The following is a 12,191-nucleotide window of genomic DNA, read 5'->3' on the forward strand; positions in this document are numbered from 1 at the left end:
CATTTTACAAATCCGTGCAGAGATTAATATTCATTTTAGAAGTGAAAACACTTCTTTCATCACCGGTAGCAAAAATATACATCACCCAAGTAGCAACCGAAAATTTCAATTCACCACAACATGTTCAAATGTGAATGTTATCACCAAATATAGCAATATACTTTTCACCACCAGGAGAAGATGTATCCTTTACAAAATCCACATTATATATACTCATTTCATCACCAGCAACAAATCGTCTTTTTTACCTTCAGCAGTAGAAGTATCCATTTCACTGTTAAAATGTGTCTTTCAACAACAGCAGTAGAAAAATATGTTTCATCAATAGTACCAAATCTTTTTACCATCAGCAATATAAATAACATTTACAAAACCCGCAGTTAAAATATCCCTTTTAACAGCAGCAGCACATATTCATTTCACAAAAAATCAGTAGAAATATTAATTTCACCACCAAATGTAGAAAATGCTTTTTAAACAAAAAAGGCAAATCAATGATCAAGAATTAAAAAAATAAATAAATAATGCCTTGATCTTTTTTTCTTACAATGTTTAATCCTGTATTTATGTTTGGTTTTCAGATATAAATGACTGTCTTTCAAATCCTTGTAATAATGGTGCGAACTGCACAGATCAAAGAGGGTCCTATACTTGTTCCTGTAGGACTGTTTATACTGGGACACGTTGGTTGTGATCTTAAGTTGAAGTTATTGCTGTAAGTGTCACATTCAGCGATCAGCATTAATATTTTGAAGTACCTTTTAGTAAAACAAATGTTGATGAAAATCAAATTAATCAAATTTGATGAACCTTTTTAAAATTTACTTATTCTTTTATATTCAGGTGTTCCCAGAATTACCAGTCCACCAAAATCATCACTTAAACGTGCAGGAATTGATGGTAATTTCACGTGTCAAGCCGATGGGGTTCCAGAACCAACCATCACTTGGACCTTCCAACCAGTACGAAAGCATTTTTCATTAAATTAATAATTCAACATATAACTCAAAGGGGCACTAGCTACAAGATATATGAAAAAGATATTATTTATTTTTTCTCAATCATCAATGAAATGCAAAAAGTGAAATAATATTTCCCTTTTAGCGGCCAATATGGTTCAATTTTGTCAAAATAAGCGAAAAAAACATTGATTATGAATTATTCACTTGCAAGTGAATAATTTGACCCCAATGAATCCGTACTCATGTGAACATCAATTTAACCCCTTAGCTTTAGACGTGTAACACGAGAATTGTATGTGAAAAGTTATCTAAAGGAAAAGAATGTCAACATTGAAAGTGAAACAAAGGTAAATTATCTGTGAACAAATAAAGTAGTTTTAGAATTCTATAATTTACACAAACATGGTCTGTAATCACCGGAGGTACAATAGCATGTTGACGATTTTACTTTTATCATTAGTTTTGCTATTTCATTACAGCTTCCAATTATCGATCACGTTTTTCGTTTTCAATAATGTAAATGACCTACTAGTACTGAATATCACTTTAAATAACCGAACAAGAGTGACACTGTTCTATATATCTGTCAACCTATGAATATATACAAACTTCTTAATTGTTTGACAAAAAAACTAAGAAAATTTGGTTTTTAAAATGTATGTACAAAAACCATTCATGTTTTACTAAAAAAAATGAAAATGTTGTCATGTGATGGCTATTAAATTTACTACCTCCGGTTTGATGGAACTTTCTCTTTGTTTTGATAACAGTTTGGCCAAGCAGGTAATACTTTGGGTGTACGACATGGATCAAAGATAACAATTACAAATATGCAAAAAGTAAAATCACAAAAATACTGAACTTAGAGGAAGATCAATTGGGAAAGTCCATAATTACATGGCAAAATCAAATAACAAAACGCATCAAAAACGAATGGACAAAAACTGTCATATTCCTGACTTGGTACAGGCATTTTCAACAGTCTGGAATATTGACCTGTGTCGCTACAAATGAATTTGGGACTAAGAGGGCACAAGCAAATATCATCATCAGTCAAGGTAACGTATCATAGTCTTTTCTGGTCCAAAAAATTATGACGTCTTGAAAGGCTATTATGCTTTTTTCTTTGACGCTTGACCAAATAATTATGATGTCTTAAAAGGCTATTATACTTTTTTTCTTTGACGCCTTACATCGACGTAAGGCGCCAAAGCTAAAAAATATATAATAGTTTTTTAAGACGTCATGATTATTCGGACTAATTATAACGTTACTTGTTCTTTTCCCGCCTAAACTAAAAACTTTTAAATCAGGTAAAATGGTGTTTATCATAAAGAGCATTAACCGTGTTTTAGGGAGACCTTAATTATGTATGTCCCAGACTAACAACTTAAGAGGAAAATACATATTTGAAGAATTATCAAAAATTGAAAGGGACGGTAGTGTAAAATAAGACAACACATATTTAAGTCAATCTAGCACAGTAACATAATTCTCCATTTGAATCAGGTTGCTAAATCCTTACCTTCGGTAACAACGGTTCAATTAACTGAGTATGACTAGATTATAAACTGACGGCGAATTAATACCAGGAATAAACTACGAATATAACACATATACAGGACTATAAGAATATGAGACCACCCCCAGTTTTGATGGGGTTCGTGTTGCTTAGTCTTTATTTTTCTTTGTTGTGTTTTGATTACTATTGGTTGTTTGTTTGTTTTTTACTTTTGTAGCCATGGCGTTGTCAGTTTTTTTTTTTTATTTATGAGTTTGAATGTCCTTCTGGTATCTTTCTGTTCTCTTTTATAAACCTCAGGGCGAACAGGAATCATGAATAAACTATGAACTTAACACACCCAAGAATTTGATATATGTCAAATGTATTATAAGCATTCATTTGGTTCTATAAACTACTTACTATACTTCCGTTCCTATAAATTGGTTCAAAATCTATTATGAAGGTAGAAAACTAAGCTAAACATATCCTGTCTTAAGTGTATAATGTCCTACAAGTCGATAATCAGCTTGCATGAATTCAGTTTGGATCAAAACTTGAAGTCAGGTGTTATATGTTATTACTGTTGACTACTAAAAATGTGTAAACAATATTTTCTATATGTACTGGCTTAAGTTAAAATCCCATGGTTAAAATATGTTAGATCAACAACATTGATTCATATATAATATGTAACGTTTCATTGTTACTTTATATTTTTCAGGTGGCGGAAGTGTGATTGGTTGAGCACAGTGATACCATTGAAATAAATTGATATCTTTAATCTTTAATTCAATTTTTCTATATTTCATTTTATCGATGTTATTCTTTGTACATTTCCATTACACTATCCACTATGGACCAAAAAAGCAACTGTTACCGGTGACACATGCAGAGCAGGATATGCTTACCCTTCCGGACCACATGAGATCACCACCGACTTTTGTTGAAGTCCGTGTTGTTCTATCTAAAGTTTGTTATGCGGTGTTTTGTGTACTGTTGTTTGCCTTTTTGACGTTTTTCGTTTGTTACTATGGCACTATCAGATTTTTATTTTACTTTCCATTTCAAATATCCGTTTGTTATCTTTTGTCAATGGTGTAATGTTATACCATTACTGACGCTCCATGTATTTAATGAATGAAAGAAAAAATAGTCTTCTTGGTGTTTGAATAAAATGGGCATTGAACTAGTTGATCACCAAGAACTCATTTCGGTTCATAATTTGACAAAAAAATCATACACTTTTTAACAATGTTAATAAGATTGAAAATAATTTAAAAAATGTTGACTTGGTTTGAGGCCCAGTTTTTATTTAAAGTAACAGTTTTATTTATCTGAGTGTCAAATGAAACTCTAATATATTCTTTACATTGTGTTGACATAATCTAATGTATTGACGTATTACCAGTATGAACATAATTAAATTTCATTAGTAAAAAATGCATATATTGTGGAAGGCCGTACATTGGCCTATAATGGTTTACTTTTATAAATTGTTATTTGGATAGAGAGTTGTCTCATTGGCACTCACACCACATCTTTCTATATCTATATAAGACTGCCTCTGTTCTCAATCAGATGCATATGAGACAGCTCGGGTTCCCTATCCGAATGATAGAATGTACCCTTACTCGATCAAATGAATATGATACTGAATATAATCATATATATGAGAAGGTGTATTCTTGCTTACTCAGAAGTAAATAAAATACTTAAAGTATCAGATGCATCGGACTGTATCCTTCATCTAATATCGCATGTGTCATTATTATAGCATAGCACTAGGTCCATTCATACAGCATACAAAAAGATACATTATTTAAGTATTACACTGGTTATATTCTTATAGCAAAGTACTAGGTACATTATCATAGCCCTATAATACATGTAAGTACATTTGTATAGCTACTCACTAGGTTTATTCTAAAAGCATAGCACTAGGTTCATTCGTATTGCAAACCAAGAGATACATTATTAACGTAATTCACTTCTTACATTCTTATAGCAAATCACTAGGTACATTTTTATAGTCACTTAGGTTAATTATTTAAGCAGCCAACCACGTCCTTTCATATAGCATAGCCTTACGTACATAATTCAAGCATATCACTAGGTACATTATTAAAGTGATACACTTGTAACATTCTTATACCAAAGCAGTTGGTACATTTTCATAGTCATATACTACATGGAAGTACATTCATATAGAAACTCACTATAGGTTTATTCTTATAGCAGAGCACTAGGTCCATTTTGATAGCCTAATACTAAGGTATATTATCATATTGATACATTAATTCCTGCTTATAGCATTACACTATCAACTAGTATAGCAAATAACTAGGTTCATTCTTAAGGCATATCATGAGGTACATTATCATATTTTACACATCATACATTCAAAAGCATAGCAAGTCCAATATGATAGCATAACACTAGGTCTGTTTTCATAGCTAAGCACTAAAAACAGCCTTTCAGCATTCAGCACAAAGAGTATTTGCATAACATTTCGCTATGTTAATTCTTATAATATTAAACTAGGAACATTATAACAACATAACATTAAGTACTTAATCGGAAGCTGTACACTTGCCATACCAGATATAGATGAGACTGCATCAGTACTCAATCAAATTTGAGAGAATCTGTACCCTTACGTCACATGCATATGAGACTGACTGTGTTCTCGATCAGATGCATATGCGACTGTATGTGTTCTCAATCAGATGCATATGAGACAGCTTGGGTTCTCTTTCAGAATTATATGTTCAGAGGAATATGATACTCTATACATAGTTAATGATATGTATGAGAAGAAGTATTTTTATTTATATAAAGTAATACACTAACTACATTCTTTAAGCAAAGCACTAGATATAAAACAGAAGATGTGGTATGATTGCCAATGAGACAACTATCCACAAAAGACCAAAATGACACAGACATTTACAACTATAGGTCACCGTAAGGCCTTCAACAATGAGCAAAGCCCATACCGCATAGTCAGCTATAAAAGGCCCCGATTAGACAATGTTAAACAATTCAAACGAGAAAACAAACGGCCTTATTTATGCAAAAAAAATTGAACGAAAAACAAATATGTAACACAAACAAACGACAATGCAGGAACTTCTTAGGAAGAAAGATAAGAAGTTAGCGATATCCTTTAACTCTACTTTCCGCTATATAGATAATGTTCTTTCACTAAATAATTCAAAATTTGGTTACTATGTGGAACACATCTATCCCATCGAACTAGAGATAAAGGATACTACAGATACAGTTAAGTCGGCCTCATATCTTGACTTACATCTAGAAATTGACAATGAGGGTCGGTTGAAATCAAAACTTTACGACAAAAGAGATGATTTCAGCTTTCCAATTGTAAACTTTGCATTTCTAAGTAGCATCATTCCAGCAGCACTTGCATACGGGGTATATATCTCCCAATTGATACGATATTCCCGTGCTTGTATTTCCTATCATGATTTTCTTAATAGAGGGTTGCTGCTCACAAGAAAGCTATGAAACCAAGATATCCAAATGGTGAAGTTGAAATCATCCCTTCGTAATTTTACGGACGCCATCACGAGTTGGTTGACCGCTATGGAGTAACCGTTTCACAAATGATATCGGATATGTTCCTTACATAGTAACTACAATCCCCTTCCCTTTCATGAATGTGACCTACCGAATTAGACTATTTACTGAATTTTTATCACATAAGCAACACGACGGGTGCCACATGTGGAGCAGGATCTGCTTACCCTTCCTGAGCACCTGAGATCACCCCTAGTTTTTGGTGGGTTCGTGTTGTTTATTCTTTAGTTTTCTATGTTGTGTCATTTGTACTATTGATTGTCTGTTTGTCTTTTTCATTTTTAGCCATGGCGTTGTCAGTTTATTTTCGATTTATGAGTTTGACTGTCCCTTTGGTATCTTTCGTCCCTCTCTTACATAACAATATTGGTGTACTAAGTACATTATAAAAGTGAAAAAAGAACAATAGGATAGCTAAACATTGGGTATACGTATTTCATAGCTATTAAGCACCAGGAGCATCCTTTCCGCATTTAGCATTTAGAGCATTTACATTATATTCCACTAAGTAGGCGAAGACGAAACTTGATCAGTTCTCAATTAGGTGTGAGAGAAGCTGTACCCTTACTCGTTCATATGCATATGAGACTGCCTGTGTTCTGATTTAAATGCATGTGAGGCAGCTTGGGTTCTCCATCAGAAAGATAAGCTATACCATAACTCAGATGAATATGCTACTGTATAAATACTCAATCACAAGTATGAGAAGGTGTATTCTTACTCACTCAGATATACATGAAATCCTTAACATATCAGATAAATGTAAGCCTGTATTCTTCATGCATCAGATGTACAATTCGTATTGCATACCAATAGATATATTATTAGAGGAATTCACTAATTATTTTAGTATAGCAAAGCACTAGTGATACAACAAGTACATTCTAATAACAACCAGCTAGTCATATGATTAATCATAGCATATAGCGCTAGGTATATTTTTATGATAATTCACTAAGAGTTATCATTGATATGTTCATAATATAAATTAACTGTTAACAAAACTTTGAATTTTTGAATTTTTAAAATACAAAATGAAATACTAAGGCTTTTTTTCCTCAGGAATAGATTACCTTAGCTGTATTTTGGCAAAACGTTTAGGAATTTTTGGTCCTCAATTCTCTTCAACTTCGTAATTTATTTGGCATTTAAAACATTTTTTGATAAGAGCGTCACTGATGAGTCTTTTGTAGACGAGACGCGCGTCTGGCGTAAGTGAAAAATTAAGAGTCCTGGTATCTATGATGAGTTTATGTGTATGCATAGCACTATGTTCATTGCTGTGGCATACTACTCGTCTCATTCTTATAGCATAGCACTGGGTTAATTTTTTATAGTAAAACACTGAGTACATTCTAAAAGACTAACACAAGGTTCATTATTATATTGTATTATTATAACCTTTGTTATAGCATATTAGTAATTGAATTAATTGAAGTCTGGAGCTGGCATGTCAGTTAACTGCTAGTAGTCTGTTGTTTTTTATGTATAATTGTCATTTTGTTTATTTTCTTTGGTTACATCTTCTGACATCAGACTCGGACTTCTCTTGAATTGAATTTTAAATGTACGTATTGTTATGCGTTTACTTTTCTACATTGGCTAGAGGTATAGGGGGAGGGTTGAGATCGCATATACATGTTTAACCCCGCCGCATTTTTGCGCCTGTCACAAGTCAGGAGCCTTTTGCCTTTGTTAGTCTTGTATTATTTTAAATTTAGTTTCTTGTGTACAATTTGGAAATTAGTATGGCGTTCATTATCACTGAACTAGTATATATTTGTTTAGGGGCAGCTGAAGGACGCCTCCGGGTGCGGGGATTTCTCGTTACTTTGAAGACTTGTTGGTGACCTTCTGCTGTTGTTTTTTTTCTATGGTCGGGTTGTTGTCTCTTTGATACATTCGCCATTTCCATTCTCAATTTTAGTAGTACTAAGTCCATTCTTACAGCATAGCTCTTTTTCATTCTTGTATCATATCACTAATTGATAAGAACATAAGTATATTTATACACTTAGTAAATTATAAAAATCATAGCAAGTACAACAGAATAGCTAAAACTAGATACATTTTTATAGCTACGCACTAGGTACATCCGTTTCAGCCTTTAGCACTACAAGCTTTGTAATATATTCCGCTAATTAAATTCTTACAACATAAACTAGATATATTCTATAATAACATAACATTAGGTACTTAATCGGATATATGAGAAGCTGTACACTTACTCTACCAGATGTAGACGAGACTGGATCAGTAATTAATCAGATTTGAGAGAAGCTGTACCCTAACACATTCACATACATATGAGAGAAGCTGTATCCTTACTCATTCACATGCATATGAGACTGCTTGTGTTCTTAATCAGATACATGCGAGACGGCTTGGATTCTATATCCGGATTATGTGCTGTACCCTTACTCAATCAGATCAGTATGATACTCTATACATACTTAACCGCATGATGAGAAAGTGATTTCCGTTCACTCAGAAGTAGATGAACGAAAGATACCAGAGGAACAGTCAAACTCATAGATTGAAAATAAACTAACAACGCCCAACACCATGGCTAAAAGGGAAGAGACAAACAGACAAACAAACAACAGTACACAAGACACAACACAGAAACATTTCAGGTGCTCCGGAAGGGTAAGCTGATCCTGCTCCACATGTGATTTAAACGTATCAGATGGATGGCAGTCTGTATCCTGTATGTATCGGATGTATCATGCTTATAGAATATCACTAGGTCCTTTCGTATAGCATACAAATAGATACATTATAAAAGTAGTAAATTAATTGTATTCTTAAAGCAACTCACTAGGTAGATTATTATAGTGATACACTTAGTAAATTCTTATAGAAACAAACTAGGTCCATTCTTATAGTATAGTATATGTTCAATCATGGAAGTGACATTACTGGTGGTATTGTACCTGTTTGTGATGTAACGTGTTGTTCTTCTTAGTACTTTTTCAATATATTTTTTGTTTGTTTTTGTTACATTACCAAACTGGAGCAGTATTTATAAGCCAAACCTTTCGTTTGTTTCTGGTCTATTTTTTTCCCTAACTTCATAGTCTATCAGGTCTTGTTTGCTTTAGCTGCGATTTTGTTGGTATGGGTATCCAATGACCTGTTGTAGGATTATTAACGGATTTTAGACGACTTTTTAAATTCTAAAAATAAGTGCTCCAATAATTTATGAATCCGTTGCGCATATTTTTAATTTAAGGAAGTTTGCTGCTCAGTGTCAGAATAAGTAACTTTTCATTAAACTAGTATATATTGACAGGGGATTAATTAAGGAATCAAAAAAGCAAAAAAGTATAGGGGTCAATGTGCTTGTTTTCGAGATATTGGCCATTGCAATTTTTGCGGGAAAATGTTCTCTCTTGAGTTTTCATAGTTTTATCATTAACCAATCAATGTTCTCAAAAACTATTAAAAAATAAATAAGATTTCATAAGACTTTTACAAATGGCTTATAATTATGCATGTTTAAGATTGATAAAAAGAAAAATGGGTGTCCATGGGCAAATTTTTTTAAGGCATTCAAATGGATAAAACCAGAGGATTTTAGAAAATCTGACAAAAAATCCAAAACAGGACCAGCAAACATCCTTAAGTCTTTGTGCAGGTTTAGTTCCATCTATCTTTAGGTGTGCAAGAGTATCACCTATCCATAAAAGTGGCAACAGTAAAGATATGAACAACTAAAGACCAATATCTGTACAATTTTATCAAAGATTTTTAAAAGATTATTTACTATCAAATTTACAAATATTTGATAGAATTAGATTTGATTTATAAGTACCAACCTATGTTTAGACAAGGAAATTCGTGTCATTCAGCGATAACGAAAATTGTAGAAGAATTGTTAATTAATATGGATCAAGGAAAAAACTACACTGGAGTTGTATTCTTGGATTTTAAAAAAGCGTTTGATATTGTAAATCACTCAATTTTATTATCAAAATTAAAAATTTATAAGTTTGATTCTCTTTCTTTTGAATGGTTCAAATCATATTCATCAAACAGGTCTCAAAAAGTAAAAATAAATACCAACATATCTTCAGAAAAAAAAGTAACATTTTGTGTACCGAAGGGCAGTATTTTAGGCCCTTTATTATTTCTTTTATATATTAATGATCTCCAACTTTAGCTAAATCACACAAAGCCTGATTTGTATGCTGATTACACAACTCTTAAATACTCTTCAAATTCCGTTGATGATATATGTGATAAACTTAATGATGAAATAGCGAATTTTAAAATATGGTGTGAAAATAATGATATGATTTTAAATATTAAAAAATCCAAACCAATGTTAGTTCGTTCACATAGAAAGCTTCAGAGTATACAAGATACTTGAAAGATAGAATATTGTGGAAATCTTTTACAAAATGTAAACAGTGAAAAATTACTTGTCATCATAATCGATGATTGTCATTCATGGAATCAACAAATAAACAAAGTATGTAGTGTGATTAGTACTAGACCAGGTTTACTAAATCGATTGAAGCATTATATTCCACAAAAAGGTTTATGTTTATTTTATAATGGATATGTACTTCCTCTTTTTGATTATTGTTGTACAATATGGGCTGAAACATGTAATCTAAATATGGAAAAAATGTTAAAATTGCAAAAAAGGGCAGCCAGAAAAAATCATCCGACACGCCATCAAAAACTTTATTTAAGCAATTAGGATGGTTAACTTTTCAATCAAGAATCACATATCACAAAGGAGAATTAATGTATAAATGTGTAAATAGTCTTGCATCTGATTACCTTTGTCAATTATTTAATAATAACCAAAATGTTAATGCAAGATATTCTTTGCGTTCATCGGACAATAATTGTCTTTTCATACCACGTCCGAGAACAAATTTTATGAAAAAAACATTTCGAATATTCCGGTACAGTTCTTTAGAACAGTATTCCTGTTCAAATAAAAAAGATAGAAACGATAGAACAGTCCAAACAAAGTTTTTTTTTATAATTTCTTGTTTCTTAACTAAAAATGTAAATAAATTATCAGATAAAATTTACCTACTAAATAAAAGTCCATATATTTATCTTGTACATCTGACATTAACAAAATATATTCATGAACCTATTTTGTATGCTTTTCGCCTTTTGTTTTGCATAAAAAGTATGTATGTAAATGTATATATTATATCATTGTATATTTTGAATTATTCAGAGGGCATCAGGGGAGATTGGTACCGTACTATTATTATTATTATTATTATTATTATTATTATTATTATTATTATTATTATTATTATTATTATTATTATTATTATTATTATTATTATTATTATTATTATTATTATTATTATTATTATTATTATTATTATTATTATTATTATTATTATTTAAAGGAATGTATTGATGTATAAACTCGGCCAGTTCTTTTAATCCTTTAATATAGATACATTACCCAAAAGTTTTTGTCTTAAGGTGGTATGGGTGTCTTCCGACATCTTGGATTGTAAAAAAACAGAGAGCCTTATGTCCACATTTTCTATCAAGTTATCAAAATCTGATGCAGGAATGCAGATATTTAATGTGCATATTCATTTAAACAAACCAATTTATAAGAACAAAACTTATAAATATTAATATGTTTACCAGACAGTTAAGTGTTGATTATTTTTGGTTGTTTTTAGATGTTTTTAAATTGGCATTTTAAGGGAAGGTAACTGTAAAACAGGGCATTTTCTGAAGGATTCTACATGGAATTTTCTTATTTTGTATTTTAGCCAGAAAAAACGTACGGTGACCCTATATCTTTTCTTTTGATATTCCTAAAGCATTGTCTGAAAGCTATCTTTTCCTAATTTATTTTACAATCCTATCATTTTGTTTAGTGTCTAATCGCCAAATGGTGTTTTTTCCTGTATAATCCATACAAAATGTGTCATTTTGTCACAACCTGTAGCTTGAGAAAATGCGCGGTGACCTATCATTTTTATTATATTTTTGAACATATATCAATAGAAACTACGTTTGGCAAAGTATGAACAAATTATTTCATTTTATTTTAGACTCCCATACCATCTTAACAGGATAAAAGGTTCATATATCTATATTATTAATTTAAAAAAACCAACGGT

The sequence above is a fragment of the Mytilus edulis genome, chromosome 6 (genome assembly GCF_963676685.1).
Source record: "Mytilus edulis chromosome 6, xbMytEdul2.2, whole genome shotgun sequence".
NCBI lineage: Eukaryota > Metazoa > Mollusca > Bivalvia > Mytilida > Mytilidae > Mytilus > Mytilus edulis.